The sequence below is a fragment of the Mauremys mutica genome, chromosome 4 (genome assembly GCF_020497125.1).
Source record: "Mauremys mutica isolate MM-2020 ecotype Southern chromosome 4, ASM2049712v1, whole genome shotgun sequence".
Classification (NCBI taxonomy): Eukaryota; Metazoa; Chordata; order Testudines; family Geoemydidae; genus Mauremys; species Mauremys mutica.
Genome location: NC_059075.1, coordinates 142,113,458 through 142,130,289, shown reverse-complemented (window position 1 = coordinate 142,130,289; position 16,832 = coordinate 142,113,458). Strand labels below are relative to the sequence as shown.

The following is a 16,832-nucleotide window of genomic DNA, read 5'->3' as shown; positions in this document are numbered from 1 at the left end:
TAATGTTTGTGAAAGGTCTGGAAGGTGTGAAGTGCAGTATAAACTCTACCATGAGTAGAGTTTGCAGAAAAGGATCTGGGGATTACAGTGGACGAGAAGCTGGATATGAGTCAGCAGTGTGCCCTTGTTGCCAAGAAGGCCAATGGCATATTGGGCTGCATTAGTAGGAGCATTGCCAGCAGATCAAATGAAGTGGTTATTTCCCTCTATTTGGCACTGGTGAGACCACACCTGGAGTATTGCGTCCAGTTTTGGTCCCCCCCACTACAGAAGGGATGTGGACAAATTGGAGAGAGTCCAGCGGAGGGCAACAAAAATGATTAGGGGGCTGGGGCCCATGGTTTACGAGGAGAGGCTGAGGAAACTGGAGTTATTTCGTCTGCAGAAGAGAAGAGTGAGGGGGGATTTGATAGCAGCCTTCAGCTACCTCCAGGGGTTGGGGCTCCAAAGAGGATGGAGCTTGGTTGTTCTCAGTGGTGGCAGATGACAGAACAAGAAGCAATGGTCTCAAGTTGCAGTGGGGGAGGTCTAGGCTGGATATTAGGAAACACTATTTCACTAGGAGGGTGGTGAAGCCCTGGAATGTGTTACCTAAGGAGGTGGTGGAATCTCCATCCTCAGAGGTTTTTAAGGCTCGGCTTGACAAAGCCCCGGCTGGGATGATTTAGTTGATGTTGATCCTGCTTTGAGCAGGGGATTGGACTAGATGATCTCCTGAAGTCTCTTCCAACCCTAATATTCTATGATTCTATGAGTATTCTTAATAAGATCAAATCTAACAGTCCAGAGAGGGAAATATATTAGAAAATGATCCATGAGGCTCCCAGCTGCGTTGAGAAGAGATCTTTGGAACCAACATTGATCTTGGATACTGGAGGAGATTCCCCCATGTCAAGTGTGCTAAGGAAATGAATTGAAAATTCTCTGTTTAGCAGAATCAGATTGCATGCTGAAAGCACTGCCTTTAAGACACTCCATTTCTCACTACGCATGATCAATCACATCATTCCATAAAATACTTTAAGACATGGCTGAATCTTTGGCAGACAAAATGGAGTCTTTTGTTAAAGAAAAAAATAAGTGTTCAGAAGAGACAGAGAGCACCAAAGCAAACGAAGAAGCTGGAAGCTAATGTCTCATGACAGTTAGCTTAGATTTTTTATTCCCGCCAAGCTGATTTTGTTACCTTAATTAACAGAGCTACAATGATTCTCAGATCCCTAACATGAGATTTCAAAGGTTAATTCAACTTTGTTGAAAGAGAAATTGACTCAGCTGCAAAAGAATGACAGCTTCAGTCTATAAACTCTTTAAAGGCCAAATCAGACTTAGTTTTTAACCACTTTATAGATTCTGATGTGCACATGACAATTCAATGCAAGTCCTTTGGACAACAGCCCTATTTTGTTGTTTATTTAATTAGTGCTGATGAGTTCTTAGCAGCATGGAGCAATTAATGCAGAACATTGTCTGCATATATTTGTTTGAATTCGTAAGCAGGTTTTAATTCAAGACCATTCTTTCAACACTTTCACCTTTGCTCTCTGAAAAATCACTCGCAGAAATGAATTTTAAGCACGAATGCTTAAGGATTGACTGAAAGTGAGTTTCATCTGATGTATACAAATGTAAAAGTTGCAAAGCTTGAATGAATCTGAACGATGGAGATCATTGCTTTGTATCTGGGGGGGAGGAAATTGGTCAAAATAATGATTGGTTATGAATTATTGGCCCAGTTCTAGCACTTAGATTAGCCACCAGCAGCACAGGCTTCCTTGAGACCTTACCCTCCTGATATGCCTCCTCTCCTCCCCAAAGGGATGCATCCCAATCCCATCCAATCATTGTGCTGCACAGGTGCCATTTGGTTCCAGCTATAACGGTGATTTATGTGATGTCGTCACCTGTCCACCAGGAAATGGACCAACAGCCATTAATTCATTTTCTCACAGGCCACTGCACAGCTGTCATCAGAGCAGCAAGGGAGTTGTAGGTACCACTGGAACAGAACTACGCATGCCCCATTACATGTGAGGAATGACATACTGACCAGCCAGTGTGTGGAAAGCTCCCAGCCAAGCAGTCCCATGACATGCAGCAACCAGCCAACTCACATGGGCCCCAGCAGGAAGCTAAGCTCCTGAGAGATGGTTGGACTAGGCCATGAAATGGAACATCTGAGAAGCAGCAAGGAAGCCGCTGGCCAGCAGTTCAGGCTTGCTTATATTCAGCTTGTGAAAAAACTGGGAGACAGTTTCCAGACGTGAGTGAGGCAGTGAACTGTGAAACAAAAAGGGAGCCCCTTCCCTGGGACATTTGAGACCCAGCTGTGTGCAACACTAAAGAACAAATGAGACAGTCCCCAGGCCAGAAACAAAGGAGATCGAACATGTGACATTCAAAAGAGCACTTGGGCTCAGTGTGATCCCCGGCTGAGTACTTATCTGAAACCTACCAGGCAATTGCAAAATTATGACACGTGAAACCACCTCTGAGCTCATACCCTGCCCCTCTCCAGCATTACCTAGTCTCCCTGCTAACAGATCAAGTCAATATCTGTGTGCACAATGTACTCTCTCTATTGCTTATACCCATTAGAATACTAGTGTTGTGTTGCCTGATGTTTGCTCATTCAGACTAGATCTCTGGCCGGGGTGGGGGAAGGGGGGTATACATAATTCTATTTGCAACAGGTTTTTTTTAACAGATACTGTTTTTAAATAAGGAATCATGTGTTTGCATATTCCTTTATCAGTCATCTGATCATCTGATTAGCTTCCCCTTCTACCTCCTCTATTTTATGGGGGCAGTTACTTTTTGCCTGTCTGTGCCTGTGGAAAGGAAGGATGATCTTGTGCTTTAGGGATGGGCTGGGACAGGGACTCAGGAGATCCGGGTTCCATTTCATGCTTTGCCACAGGCCACCTTGTGTGACTGAGCAAGTCACTTCCCATCCCAGGTCTCCTACCTGCCCCAGAGGGGGAGAGCAGTGACATAGGAGGCATTACTGTGAGGTAAAGACACTGAAGGTTTATGAGGTGCCAAGATATGGGGGCTGTGTAAGTACTTGACAAAGTGGCCATCTGCCTCGTCTCATGGCAGAACATAGAGACTTTCAAAATCCTCCACCCCCCCCCCCGCCAGACATTTACTAAGAACTAGTCACACAACACAGAAGCCTTGCAAAAATCCCTGGGCTACTCTGACCTGCGGCTGGCGATTTATGCAATTCACCCATCTTTACTCTTACCTTGTCCTCCACCCTTCCCTCACTGGTCTGTTTATGCACCTCTTGCAATTTGCCCTAATCATAGAAAGTGGTGTGGTGTGGGACAGAGACTGTCTTTGTTTTACTTAGTTCATTCAGTGCTTAGCGCAAACCCTGACCTTTCCTGAGACCACTACCACAATACAAATAAATATTTACTAATTCTACCCACTTGTTTGTGTTAGTTTTATTTTTCTATGGAGAAGTAAAAGATCACGGTAAAAGTTGGGCAAGCAGATTTTGTGCTTGGCCTGGCGTATTTTTCTAACAATTTTGCATACATGTGTTATATCTATATACTTAACATACACTTATCTTCCTTCTGTCAATCTCTTCTTGACACTCTATTAGTATGTGTGTTATCCTTTTCTTTCCTGTGTATCTTCTATTTGCACCAATGGAAAACACACAGGGAAAGATTGAACAGGAGCAAAATAGACTCAATATGTGCTTGGAAAATACATTCTTATAGAATCCTAGATGTCAGAGTGAGAAAAGGCTTCTCTGTTCATCTTTTCCATACCCCCTTGGCAATGCAAGAACAATAGGCTTTCTTTTCATTTTCAGTATATTGAGTTTGCATAATAAAATGGAAATACTCATAAAGTAGTTACTGCTTGTAAAGCCTTTTGAAATGCTAAGTATTATTTTAATGTATTTAGCCACCACACAACAATGAATTAATTAACCATGCAGGACTGTATAATATCGATCCCTTCTGCTACTCCAGGCTGACAAGTGTCTGTGTTGTAAATGACAAGTAATTTCAATTGTCACGTCTAACCTTTTTGCTCTTTCAGAGACTAGAGCAATAAACGGGACTGCTGCTTTGTTCAGTCTGATCCAGGGAATGACGCATCACTGCTTAGAATTTAATGTGTTGTTAGGATCTTGCTTAAATATTTCCCTGAGAAATTGGTTCAGCTTTCGTATCAGACAGCAGCAGATCCATCTGCAGACATTCTTCTTCTGAATTTCCTTAGCAAAAGTGCCGTAACACTTGATTCATAATCTTGCGACAACAATGCATGAGAGGGGGAAAATGAAAAGGTGGTTTTATCTTTAGAACAAGAAGTACATACAAAAGAGGATAGGGTGGGAATACAGGGTCAAAGGGATTTCCTTTGTAAAATGCAACAAAATGAATGTTCTGCATGTAAATGAATGAACAGACACAGACAGTGTTAGACATGTTTAGGGGACAGCATAATGAGGAAGTGAACAGCAGAGAGACCCAGCTGTTATGCATTAAAATCAAACCTACATTAAACATCTTATATTCATCCAACTACGCTACTGATACAAAAGCAGTGGATGAATTTGGAGTCAGGGATGAACTTCTGCTGAATCACATTTTCCAGGTAAACATATTAGGTTAGTTTAAATAGTTTAAAAGTAAAACTGTACCACTCATATTATATGAGATCACATGTGTAACATATGAAAGCTGAGAAATATTAACCACCTCTGCAAAGCTGTACTCCACTCCTTTGGTATAACATAATAAAAGTGATCTTAAAACAGAAAATACTGTACAGAACCTAAAGTCTTATGCACAGAACAGGCAAGGAAGGCAAATGGTTATTAAGAAAATATGTTTTGCTTACCCAAATGATCACAGAGGAAGCAGCTCCTGTTCTGACTCCTGTTCCACTCCTACAGGTCTGCGGGGATTAGAGACTGGTCTGGTGCTAGCAATAAACTCAGATTAAAGGGGAGGAATGCAGGAGATTTCTTTCATGAGATGGTAACCAGGCAGCACTTAAAGGGGAGTAAATTGACTATCGGGATATGCTTGTCTGTGGGTGTGCACCTCTTTCCCCCCTCCCCCCCCGGCAATAACAGTAATACCTGCCACCTTTCATCTGAGGATCCCAAAGCACTTTATAGACAAGGCTTTACCAAGTTTCACCCCCACCTGTGAGCTAGGGATTGGTTTTGATAACAGCAACAATACCCTTTCTCAAGGAAAGCCCTTCATATCAAAACATTTTTGCATCAAATGCAAAGTAATTTGATTTTCTCAAATACTCGACTTCTCGGTATACAAAATTGCCAGACTTTCTTTTGCATTACATTGGAAGTGTTCAGAGAGAGGCAGTGAGACCTAGTAGACAGAGCACTGCACTGGGAATCAGGGGACCTCTGTTCTGTTGCTGGCTCTGCCACTGATCTGCTGGGTGAATTTGGACAAGCCTCTCTGCGCCTCAGTTTCCCCATCTGTAAAACTGGGATAGTGATGCTTACCTCCTTTATAGTGCACTGAGGTCTCTGGCCGTAAGTGCTATCAGAGGAGCTAGGTATTATTATTGTCAGGGATTCTGAGCTCCTTTAAACCATCCAATGTTTTTTGTCTAGTTTTCAACAGTACTGTGTGTTTAACTTCCATACAATAACAAATAGGAAATAATAGCTGCTGTTTGCGTGTTTAAATATAGTTTAGAATTTTCTGAGATGGCTATAAAAATAGTATTGACTGAAATACCAGCGGAGTTATACCCTCATATAAGATAATGGGCTTGCATGAACAAACAGGGTATGAATCAGTGCAGAATTTGATCTGATATCAGGAATAAAGCAACACTTAGTCAATACATGCGAAGACTAACGCACACTTCTTCCAGCGTCAGAAGAGGTCAGTTCCGTTCATTGTGTCATACACAGAATACAGGATAATCACATTATTTCCCTTGCTTTACTATTAATTGTTTAGGTCAAAGGTGAACAGGGAGACCTCAGTTTAGTATTCTGCATTTCACCTGCAATGACTATTGGTATTCCAGTAGCATCTGTATGCTCTACACAGAATCAAGGCTCCATTGTGCTGCGTGCTGCTCAAACACATATTAAGTTACAGACCCTGCCCTAAAAAGTTTAACAATCTTCCCTTTACTTGATCATGCACTCGCCTGTCTGTTGCTTTTCCTGCCCCCACAACATGAGTGTCACACTTGTTTTGCACATGCACAAACACACATGCACTAGCATTCAGTGTGTGTGTAAGTTATACTATCCTGCCTCCATTTACACCACCATTTGCTCTGCCACTCAGTCTGGGAGGAGAAACAGAGGCCTAGACAGATTTGTCCAGGGTGATGTGGCAGGTCAGTGGGCAGAGCTGGAAATGGAAGCCAAGTCCTCTGGCTCCCATTCCCAATTCATGCGAAGACTAACGCACACTTCTTCCAGCGTCAGAAGAGGTCAGTTCCGTTCACTGTGTCATACACAGACTACTGAGCGCCAATTCTTCAATGAGACCATGAATTCTATTCCTCTGGAAGCACATTTCAACATTTTTTCCTCACACCACAGAGCAAATATTTCATCAGCAGAAATGTTAATGTTAAAAAAATATGCTGTATTTATAAGAAAATGTCCTTCCTAGCTCCTAGCTCTGGACTATATAAATGCCAGAGGATTCTCATTGGGCAGGACTCTGTCTCAGAAATTTGCATTCCACTCTAAAACAAATGGCACTTCAGCCTATAACTTTGCCTCACAGTGATAATAAAGAAAGGTGGATTTCATAACACAAATCTCCAGCCTGCCAGGGCACAAAGAGGCTGTCTACATTAGCTCTCTAAATGTGTAAGTATATGCTGCCCTCTAGTGGCAGATATTGGCCATGTTCCGATCATATACATCTTCAGTTAAAACCCAAGCAAGCACCAGACCTCTCAGTTGGTTTAAATTGGCCTAGATTCATTTATTCCACGAACATCTGGCCCAAATGTACAGTCTTTGCTCATGCAAAACTCCCACTGAAACAAAGAACTGCCAATTTTCATATTCTGTTCCTATCCTTCATCTTAGTATTAAGGAAAAAAATCAATTGCATTTTTTCATCATTATTAATGGTCATTTATCTCTGTTGCATTCACTGCTCAGCTCTTTACCATAATTCCCAGTCTGGTCTCATTATAAATCTGTTCATGCATTTAGTAGTTTAAAATTCATTTCCGAAAAGAAAAATAACAAAGCAGAGCTTACCTAGAAGTTTGATAGCAGCAAAGGAATTACAGTTTTCTAGTTAAGACACTGGATTGGGATTCAAGAAATGTGGATTAAGTTCCCATCTTTGCTACAGACTTCCTTTGTGCCCTTGGGCAAATCACTTATGTCTGGGCCTCAGTTGCCCACCTGTAAAATACTTTCTTTTTCTTGTTTGTTTAGATCACAGGTTCTTTGAGGCAGAGACTGTCTCTTATTAGGTGTATGTACAGTGCCTTGTACAATGGGATACCAGTCTTGGCTAGGGCCTCAAAGAGCTAGTAGCATATAAACAATTAATAATAAGCTTGCAGTGTACATCAGATTTGCACGAAAGAGGAGCATAGTCGAGCATAGGGGCAAGTGTTCATGGTTCAGTTTAATGTCTCTGCCCTGGAAACATTGCAGTCAGTTAATCTGGGCACCTCACTTTAATTGTACTGCATTTTTCCTGCACAGATGGATAAAAAAATACATTCTGCATGACACTGCTCAGTGCTTTAGCCCCAGTCCCACATCAGCCCACAAAATGCCCCATTCTTGTAAGCCAAGACCCTGATTAAGTAGGGGGCATCCTGGGCAAAAGGGAATGCTTAACCATAGCTAAACTTGAATAAGACACTCAGATATCACAGTGATGAGCACCATACAAAATGCCTTAAGGAAGCTGCTGGGGCAGCTCAGAAGAAACTGGACAAAGCAGCAAGGTCTTTTATTAGAAGCAATTCTTTATAACCGTAATTCAAAGCAAGCTACCATACACCACAGGAAACATACCTCCCCAGCTTGGGTTTCAGCTCCCCTCCTCTCCCTGGCTTGGAGGAGCAGCTGCTTCCCCTCTTTTTTCACTGGGGTGATAAGAGTTCCTCCTCTTGACTGAATCTATAACCACTCCCCTTGCTTGCTCGGGAATTGGTATTGATTCTACCCTGGCACAGACTGATGGCTGGAGCGCCTTGTGCCTGGGCATTAAGGCAGCCAGCATTTGGTAAATTTCATGACAATGAAATATGAGTTAATTTTTTAAAAAGTTTACTGCTCAGAATGACTTGAGTGCCTTATGAACATGGTTTAAAAGTAAGCAACGTGAAAAAAAAAATCAAAACTTCCTGCACTGCGATCTTTGGCTTTTGTGTGGTATTTACTGTGTTCAGAATGGGAAATGATGCACAGACCATGATAGCAGCTTTAGAAGGAGTATGAATATACTGAGGGAGTGTTAGAAACAGCCATCGAAGAAAGTTGATCAAGCAAAGAAACAAGCAGAATGGCTCTATTTAGACTCGGTAGACAAGAGCCCTCTAGTTTCCCCACACCAGCTGTATTCAGCATTTGGCCTTCAGAGAAGTATTGAGAACAACATCAATAATCCAGTGGAGGCAACAGGAATAAAAGTTTCCCCACGTGCTTTATTGTGAAATAAATGTATCAAGATTGTGCCTCTTAACCCTGCACCTTAGAATTCTGGGAAAATAGGCCAGGGCTGCTCACTGAGTGGTAAATGGATTTGAATAAAACTAACAGTTGTTAAAAGAAAAGCCAGTGCTTCTGCAGAGGCATAATTTAGAACATGAGTGGCCATACTGGGTCAGACCAGTGATCCATCTACTCCAGTATCCTGTCTTCTGACAGTGGCCAATGCCAGATGCTTCAAAGGGGATGAACAAAACAGGGCAATTTATCAAGTGATCCATCCCCTGTCATCTAGTCCCAGTTTCTGGCAGTCTGAAGTTTAGGAATACCCAGAGTATGAAATTGAATCCCTGACCATCTTGGCTAATAACCATTGATGGACCTATCTTACATGAACTTGTCTAATTCTTTTTTGAACCCTGTTATGCTTTCAGCCTTTGCAACATCCCCTGGCAATGAGTTCCACAGGTTGACTGTGCGTTGTGTGAAGAAGTTCTTCCTTATGTTTGTTTTAAACCTGCTGCCTATTCATTTCATTGGATGACCCCCTAGTTCTTGTGTTATGTGAAGGAGTAAATAACATTTCTCTAGTCACTTTCTGCACACTATTCATGATTTTATAGACCTCTATTATAGCCCGCCTTGCTCATCTCTTTTCTTAGCTGAACAGTCACAATCTTTTTAACCTCTCATCGTATGGAAGCTGTTCCAGATCCCTAGTAATTTTTGTTGCCTTTCTCTGTACTTTTCTCAATTCTAATATATCTATTTTGAAATGCGGTGACCAATACTGCATGCAGTATTCAAAGTGAGATTGCACCATGGATTTATATAGAAGCATTATGATATTTTCTAATTATCTCTTCCTTTCCTAATAGTATCTGACATTCTATTCACTTTTTTGACTGCTACTGACATTGAGCAGATGTTTTCAGAGAACTTTTCACAATGACTCCAAGGTCTCTTTCTTGAGGGGTACCAGCTAATTTAGACTTCATCATTTTGTATGTACAGTTGGGATTATGTTTTCTAGAGTGCATCACTTTACACTTATCAACATTGAATTTCATCTGGCATTTTGTTGCCCAGTCACCCAGTTCTGTGAGATCCCTTTGTAACTCTTCGCAGACAGCTTTGGACTAATCTATCTTGAGTGATTTTGTATCATCTGCAAACTTTGCCACCTCACTGTTTACCACTTTTTCCAGATCGTGTATGAAATTAGAGCAGTCTGATTGGAGAAGGGTTGTATCCTTCAGCATATTCCTCAGCAAACATCAGGAAGAAAAATAAACCATTATGGATGGGTAAGAACATACAGGGGAGATTGGGAAGAGAAGCAGTCTGGTTATACTCTCAGATCCCGATCCTGAGAAGGGTCAACTCCAATGCCCTGCAGTCAGAAGCTGCTCCTAATATCCAGCACTTATTGGACTAACACCAGCTAGTCCAATAACACCAGCTGAGGAGTTCCCTATACTTCGGCTAAGAACAGGGGGCAGCCCCTGCAAAGACAACAGAGCGGTGCTGATTTACACCAGCTGAGGATCTGCCAGGAAACATTTCTGTGGATCTTGAGAGGAGGAAAGAAAACAGAGAAACACCTTCTAAATGTTGCTAGGGAGACGGGCAATAGGGGAACAAGATTTTTTTGTCTCAGGGTGCAAAAGAAAAGAATTGAAATGAAACTAGACTTCTCCAGAGCACAATGGAAGGACCATTATCCCTTAGTTGCTTTAACACAAGCTAAACTCAGTTTCCAGGGTTCAGGAAAATAAGTGATTCAGGCCAACACCTCAGCAGTTGCTAAGCACCTGCATCTACCATTGAAGCCAGGGAGACGTTCAGGAGGTTGGCATCTCTTAGGAATTGACCCAGTAATTATAATGCTTTGCACTTCTACAGTCCTTGTGTTAGTGGACCTCAGAGTGCTTTACTATCACCAGTTCATTGACCCTGATGAAGTATTTTATTTCTACTGCACTATTATTTCTGTGGCATCACGGGAACCACAAAGGGCAAACATATCAGGGGAGAACACAAGAAATTCATCACAAACTCAGTTTTTATACATGCTAATTTATAGTGGGCTCAGAAGTTGTGTGCACACGTGGAATCACAACTACTGCATGCTCAAATGAAGAATTAGACACAGGTGGTAATTTTACATGCACTCTGCCCACAGCTGCAAGCCCAAATGATGATATTTGTGCTGCAAATGAGACACACAATTGTGAGCACAGTTTTATGGATGCATTTGCACGCCTAAACTTTTGCATATCAGGTCGAGACCCTAACAGAAAATCTGCACTATTACTCATTTCAAGTGATTAAGTGTTAATTTAAGTGCCCCAAAGCAGAATTTGTGTGTCATATTGAATTCCCAAGTTGGAACACTGAATCCCCATCAACAGGGCACTCCAGTAATGAGACTGCAGGAAACAAGGTTTTATAGATTGCTGTGAGAATCATCCATCAACCATATTTAAAGCATTGCAATTTTGCAACAAAAGAGACACCACTCCAAAATTGTGTTTTCTTACAGCTGACTGATTTTCTAATCATCAGAATACAGAATTGTTTTTAATTAGTCTGATAATTAGGCCAAAGCCCCTCACAGCTTTGGTTATTATCAATATGTATGATGAATGCAGTCATTCGCTAGTGAGGAACCTCAGTGGAATTCTTATTTTGTTGTTGTTGTCAGTTTCTCCTGGAAGCCAATATGAATTTGAATTAGCAAAATATCTAATTGGATGCCAGCATCAGTTAGCAAGAAATATCACCACCGATAAAGCAACTGCTCTGTTTATCAAAAGGATTTCTACTAGGAACAGTCAAAGCCATATGGAAAACAACTAGAACCCCGAACCCACACTGGTGAGTCTTTGCCAGAACTTGAATGAAGAACAAATTCCCATAGGAACTAAGGACCATGCCAACCTCTTCATCCCCTGCTCCCAGTGCCAGGTACATGTCTTTGACCTGTGTTCTCTTATATAAACACAGAGTAGTGTGGACATTAAAAAAAAAAATCAAACCCTACACTGCTCACACAGTCCTCCCCGCCCTGGGAGAGGCTGAAAGAATGCACCGCACTGACAGGTGTGAGTCACGTTGTTCACTGCACGACTGGAAGATACGCAGATACCACACTGAGGAGAAGAACCTATAGAGACTAGGATCAACCCCCAAAACTTTGAGGTTCACAAGAATCTAGATAAACATCTAATTTTCTCTAACTTCAGCCCCTCTGTATTTTTTACACTTGTGGGTTGTGGATGGAAGTAGAAATACTGAAGGAAACACACAATCCTCTGCTCCACTGTACACAACTTGTGTGGCTTTATGCGTAATAGGAAAAAACATTTCTTACCACACGCCAGGATCTATACAACACTCTGAAATCAGGAGAAATTCAGGGCTGGGTCTGAATGCTGTAGCTGGGTCCCATCTTTAAGGGCAATGCTTTAGGCTTAGGCAGACAGTATGTACACGTGATCTCAAGCAAGCAGCAGGAAACATGGAGGCATTACAGGCACAGACTGTAAAGAGCAATGAAGCCCAGCATGACATGCAGGATGAAGATGTGATTTGGAAAGAAGACAGTGTACAGTGATAGGCAGCTGAGGATTCCTGTTCCAATCACAGGTCCCGGACGCTAATAACAGGACTCTCGGAATCTTGCACATTAGGGGAAAATATTGTCATCTCAATCATCATCTTGAAATTGGGTACTGGTATAAATTACTTTCCTGGCCCTATAGGCCCCGCTCCCCCGAGCAATTTTTATTCCTGTACTCCCAGCATGATGGCAGCTTACCCTAAACAATCCCTGTGTTCAGTTGTGTCTGTCTCTCTGTGTGGGTGCTTTCCTTAATTAAAATGGCTGATGAAAGTTACTGGTTTGATACCCTTGAAGACTACAGGCCTTTGTTTATTCACAGCACCGAGTCCAATCCCTCCACATGCTGACCCTTGCCAGCAAACGTGACCTGGAGGGGTATGTGCAGAGGTTTGTCTCTAAGGGTTTATCTGCATTACAGAGTTACATGGCTGCAAGCTGCCACACTCATGTGACTTACCCTGACTTCAAAATGGGTAAGTCACTTCAGTGCAGCACATTACACTGGTATTACACATTGCACATCCATGTAGTGATACAGTTGCAAAAATCTCTAATGTCGAAAAATCCTAAGTTATTTCAGTATTCAGAGCCCAATAGAAATAGCAGCCAGGGTACAAGACAGCAGGTCAGAGGAGTTTCTGGGGGATTGTTGACCTGGAGGGTATTTTAAAGCAGGAAAACTGTAGGTAGGCATTTTGGAATCTTGGATGTGCCATGGGATATTTAGAAGCCACCAGAAACCAGGACCAGAGTTTTACATTTCAGCTGAGAAATGTTTACTGTTAGGAGGAAGACCAACAAAATTATATTAAAGTATATGTAGCAAAGAATGCCACTATACCAGGGGTCGGCAACCTTTCGGAAGTGGTGTGCCGAGTCTTTATTTATTCACTCTAATTTAAGGTTTTGTGTGGCAGTAATACATTTTAATGTTTTTAGAAGGTCTCTTTCTACAAGTCTATAATATATAACTAAACTATTGTTGTATGTAAAGTAAATAAGGTTTTTAAAATGTTTAAGAAGCTTCATTTAAAATTAAATTAAAATGAAGAGCCCCGCAAGCCAGGACCTGGGCAGTGTGAGTGCCAATGAAAATCAGTTTGCATGCCGCCTTTGGCACGCGTGCCGCCTTTGGCACGCGTGCCATAGGTTGCCTATCCCTGCGCTGTACAATCAGTGATCAGATGGTGCTGTGGTAAAATTGCCAGTGACAGACATAGAGTGACCATCCATCCAGACTGTCTTAAGGACCTAGCTACATATCAATCTCCTGGGACATGCTCCATCTGCAAGGAGGCTACATCGCTTTGGGATTTGCCCTGACGCTGCTGCTGCTGCAGCTGATAAACAGCACCCCCAACAACAAGAGAATGGCCTCTACCTGCTAAGACGAAGGCACCTTGAATCAGATAAAGAGTGTGGACAGAAGTGCCCTTAACATCAGACTGGGAGGTTGCTTTAGTGCTAACCCAGACAGAAGAATCACCAACATTGTTGCCAACCCTGATTTTTTTCCAAGTGATACAATATTTGGAGTTGCGCTGTCTGTGAATCTCCACTGTCATAGAAACAGAGGACGTTTCTTGCCCTTCTGCTAGCAGCGAAAAGCTTGAATGTGTGGCCACCCAAATGCTTAAAAAAACGGAAGGGAAATAAAAACCCCCCACAAATGTATTCTTTTTAAAAAGCTCAGCACTTTTGGGAGCCTGACTCTGAAACAAGTAATAACCCTTCCTGCAGTACTCTACTGTATCTACACATCTGACTACCAACCAGCACACCCTGCTGGGCTGGTGAGAGTTGGTGGGATCAAGGCACAAGTGTGGGCTGCAAGTCATTATCGTTATTTAGCTGTAATATTACAGAAACTCCCAGCATGGTGCCAGCAGAGAGCAGTGCAGTACAGCCAATGAAAGGATCATTTTGATTGAGGCAAAACATTTTTTTTTTGGTAAATATGGACCTTTAAAAGCAGCACATATGGGATTTCTAAGGAGTTGGCAGAGGGATTTAAATGTTTGGATCAATTCCGCTGAGCTAAATTTAATTTAATTATGTGCTCCTTGCAGAATAAAATTTTGTAAGTGTTTTTTATTTTCCTTAGTGGTCGGCTTTTTCTAATAATGAAACGTACATAGCAAATATACGTATCTCCTTATTCTCAGAGATCATTCAAATTGTTTATAATAACTAGGAATGTGTCCAGTAACTAGCCATGCTTTAGAGCAGGTGTCGGCAACCTTTCAGGAGTGCTGTGCCGAGTCTTCATTTATTCACCCTAATTTAAGGTTTCATGTGCCAGTAGTACATTTTAACATTTTTAGACGGTCTCTTTCTATAAGTTTATAATGCATAACTAAACTATTGTTGTATGTAAAGTAAATAAGGTTTTTAAAATGTTTAAGAAGCTTAATTTAAAACTACATTAAAATGCAGAGCTCCCTGGACCAGTGGCCGGGACCCGGGCAGCGTGAGTGCCACTGAAAATCAGCTTGCATGCCGCCTTCGGCACACGTGCCATAGGTTGCCTACTCCTACTTTAGAGGGACTAAAAAGCTTCATTTATATACATAGAAGCATCTATAGACTACAATATGTGATCAGATCCTCAAATGGTGTGTATCCACACTGATTTTTTCAAGCTTAATATCTGTCCCTGTAATTTTCAAGGTGCTGTTAAGCAGTTAATCCTTCCCGCAGAACTAAGAGGCAGGGCGGTAGGTATTACTGTACCCATTTTACACATAGGGAAATTGAAGTAAAGAGCTGCAAATGCAAAATGTTAGGGTCAGGTTGAGTTCCTGTTCAAATTCAAGCCCCCCAGAATGCATCTATCAGCAATAACAACACTGCAAAAGATCTTAAAAGAAGAGAGGAATCCATATATGGAAAACTGCAGGAGGAATTGAGAGGCAGAATGTAACATCCAGAGGTAGACGTCAGCTAAGGCACATTGGATATCGCCATGACAGTTGTGAAAAGTGCTTTGAGATCATGTATTTGTTACGGGTGGTAAAAGCCCTTAGATGTTACACTGCTTGTGAAAGACCACACTTCCCATTGCAGCAGAGGGCCCCCTAAGCAGTATGGACACCATAATACTTCATTGGGGTCCATCCTGCTGATGGAGTCATCTACACCCATCTCGTGTTGCAGCAGAGTTTTCCCTTTAAAGTCAGACATGCATCAGAGGGTGATATTGATAAAGACACCATGTGCTTCTGAGAATTGTATTTGGATGTATTATAAGCAGCAGGATATCTACTTCAGTGCCCAGTGGATACACATATGAAATCTTCTGGGAAATCTGATCCCTGCAAGGTTCAATCACATTTGCAAATCCTTTGCAGAGTGTGAAATACAGCAGAGTCCCCCCAGGAGCCCAAAGCTAACTGTGAGTGATAATGTAAAAGTAAAATATATACTCGTGATGTTTATGAATTAATTACTATTGCTAGAAAATTGTTAGTTCTCTAGGATCAAGGGGAAACAAAGGAGGGAACTGTTCCTCCCAGAGGTATCTCTGTAGTCTGCTATATCTATATCTGCTACAGCACAGGAACAAATCTACACAGATACACCCCCAGAGCCCCAACCAGAGGTATTCTATCTGCTACCCAAGATCCATAAACCTGGAAACCCTGGGCACCCCATCATCATCTCAGGCATTGGCACTCTTACAACAGGACTATCTCACTATTTGGACTCTCTCCTCAGACCTTATGCTACCAGCACTCCCAGCTATCTTCGAGACACCACTGACTTCCTGAGGAAACTACAGTGCATTGGTGATCTTCCTGAAAACACCATCCTGGCCACCATGGATGTAGAAATTCTTTACACCAATATTCCACATGAGGATGGACTACAAGCTGTCAGGAACAGTATCCCTGAGGAGGCCATGGCGCGCCTGGTGGCTGAACTTTGTGACTTTGTCCTCACCCACAACCATTTCAGATTTGGGGATAACTGATACCTTCAAGTCTTCGGCACTGCTATGGATGCCCGGATGGCCACAGTATACCAACATTTTTATGGCTGACTTAGAACAACACTTCCTCAGCTCTCATCCCCTAGCACACCTCCTCTACTTGCGCTATATTGATGACATCTTCATCATATGGACCCACGGGAAGGAGGCCCTTGAAGAATTCCACCTGGATTTCAACAACTTCCACCCCACCATCATCCTTAGCCTGGACCAGTCCACACAAGAGATCCATTTCCTGGACACTACAGTGAAAATAAGTGATGGTCACATAAACACCACCCTATGCCAGAAACCTACTGACCGCTATACTTACCCACATGCCTCCAGCTTCCATCCAGGACACACCACACGGTCCATTGTCTACAGCCAAGCCCTAAGATACAACCGCATTTGCTCTAATCCCTCAGACAAAGAGACAAACACCTACAAGATCTTTATCAAGTCTTCTTAAAACTACAATACCCACCTGGGAAAGTGAGGAAACAGATTGACAGAGTGACCTACTACAGGACAGGCCCAACAAGAAAAATAACAGAATGCCA

The 16,832-nt window shown here is 42.2% G+C and overlaps 1 protein-coding gene across 2 annotated transcripts in view; it reads right to left on the bottom strand.

Annotated features, from left to right (window-relative positions):
• CAMK1G (calcium/calmodulin dependent protein kinase IG) overlaps positions 1-4,957 on the bottom strand; it is a 30,402-nt gene extending 25,445 nt beyond the window's left edge. Inside the window, exon 1 of one of the 2 annotated variants that reach the window (XM_045014276.1) lies at positions 4,876-4,957. The gene's annotated coding sequence lies outside the window, so the exon portion shown is untranslated. The remainder of the gene's footprint in view (positions 1-4,875) is intronic. The other variant, XM_045014278.1, reaches the window with a different exon arrangement.
• Positions 4,958-16,832: the final 11,875 nt, after the last annotated feature.